Raw genomic sequence first — 2,304 nt, 5'->3', positions numbered from 1 at the left:
ATGGTACTTGGAGGTGGGCCTTTTGTGAGGTGATTAAGTTATGAGGTCAGAGCCCTCATAAATGGGTTAGTGTCCAGAGGACATAGATGGCCATCTATGAACCAGGACACAGGCCTCACCAAATACCACATGTGCTGGCATCTTCTCATCAGAATTCATAGCCTCCAGAACCATGAGAAATAAATTTCTTAGCTACCAGCCTAAGATATTCTATTGTAGCAGCCTGAACAAAATAAGACAAAAATGCAAAGTTCAAATGGCATTTACATTTCTAACTAGCTGGAAACAAATATATTTTATGACACAATAATTACATAAAACATTTTTTCTTTTTTGTAAATAAAGTTTTATTGGAACATGACCATGTTTTCTATTTTATATACAGCTAGTCCCCAACTTATGATGGTTTGAGTTACAATTTTTCAGCTTTATAATGGTGCACCAGGGATACACATTCAGTAGAAACTGTACTTCAAGTACCCATAAAACCATTCTGTTTTTCACATTCAGTATTCAATAAATTACATAAGAAATTCAACACTTAATTATAAAATAGGTTTTGTGTTAGATAATTTTACCCAATGGTGGGCTTTGTAAGTGTTCTGAGCACATTTAAGGTGGGTTGGGATAAGATGTGACGTTCAGTAGCTTGGGCGTATTAAATGCATTTTTGACTTATAATGGGTTTATTGGGATGAAACTCCAGTGTAAGTTGAGGAGCACCTGTATATTCTATGGCAACTGTTTTGTTACAGTGGCAGGGCTGAGTAATTGTGACAGAGATTGTATGGCCTAAAAAGAATAAAATGGCTGTCCCTTTACAGACAGTTTTGTTGACTATGGAATAGAGAATAGCCTCAACATATTGCCATAGTGTTTTTGCCATTTATTATATGCATAACTATGTATTCGTTGTATTTTTGACAATACTTTAATGTAACTGAATCTTTTCAACAGCAATGAGATAAAAGTTTTGTAAAAAATCAAGTACCACATTTCTATTTCTCAAATTGATGATGCATGTAAAATTTGCACAACATATTTGTTGATATTTGCCTTCTTTATTAGTCCGTTTTTATGCTGCCAATAAAGATATACCCAAGGCTGGAAACAAAACTAGGTTTAACAGATTTACCGTTTCACATGGCTTGGGAGGCCTCACGATCATGGCAGAAGGCAAGGAGAAGCAATCATATCTTACATAGATGGCAGCCAGCAAAAAGAGGGAGCTTGTGCAGGGAAATTCACCCTTATAAAACTGTCAGATCTCACGAGACTTATTTACTATCATGAAAACAGCATGAGAAAGACCTACTCCCATGATTCAAGTAACTCCCACTGGATCCCTCCCACAACACATGGGAATTCAAGATGAGATTTGGGTGGGGACACAGCCGAATCATATCATTCCTCCCCTGGGCCCTCCCAAATCTCATTTCCTCACATTTCAAAATGAATTATGCCTTCCCCAAAGTCTTAACTCATTCCAGCATTAACTCAAATGTCCATAGTCCAACTTCTCATCCGAGACAAGGCAAGTCCCTTCTGCTAATAAGCCTATAAAATCAAAAGCAAGTTATTTACTTCCTAGGTACAATGTGGGTACAGGCATTGGGTAAATACAGCCATTCTAAACGGGAGAAATTGGCCAAAACAAAGGTGTTACAGGCCCCATACAAGTCCAAATTACAGCTGAGCAGTCAAATCTTAAGGCTCTAAAATGATCTCCTTTAACTCCATGTCTCACATCCAGGTCACTCTGATGCAAGAGGTGGGTTCCCATGGTCTTGGGCAGCTCCACTCCTGTGGCTTTGCAGGGCACAGCTTTCCTTCTGGCTGCTTTCATGGGCTGGGGTTGAGCGTCTGCAGCTTTCCCGGGCACATGGTGTAAGCTATCAGTGGACATAGCATTCTGGGGTCTGGAAGATGGTGGGCCTCTTCTCACAGCTCCATAAGGCAGTGCCTCAGTAGAGACTCTGTGTGGGAGCTCCAACCCCACATTTTTCTTTCATACTGCCGTAGCAGAGGTTATCCATGAGAGCCTTCCCCCTGCAGCAAACTTCTGCCTGGACATCCAGGAGTTTCCATACATCCTCTGAAATCTAGGCAGAGGTTCCCAAAGCCCAATTCTTTACTTCTGTGCACTGGCAAGCTCAACACCACATGGAAGCTGCCAAAGCTTGAGGCTTGCACCCTCCGAAGCCACAGCCCAAGCTCTATGTCCGCCCCTTTTAGCCACAACCAGAGCAGCTGGGATACAGAGCACCATGTCCCTAGGCTGAACACAGCATGGGGACCCTGGGC

The sequence above is a fragment of the Nomascus leucogenys genome, chromosome 16, assembly GCF_006542625.1.
Source record: "Nomascus leucogenys isolate Asia chromosome 16, Asia_NLE_v1, whole genome shotgun sequence".
NCBI classification, from domain to species: Eukaryota; Metazoa; Chordata; class Mammalia; order Primates; family Hylobatidae; genus Nomascus; species Nomascus leucogenys.
The sequence above is the reverse complement of the archived record's forward strand: the minus strand, read 5'-3'. Positions refer to the sequence as shown.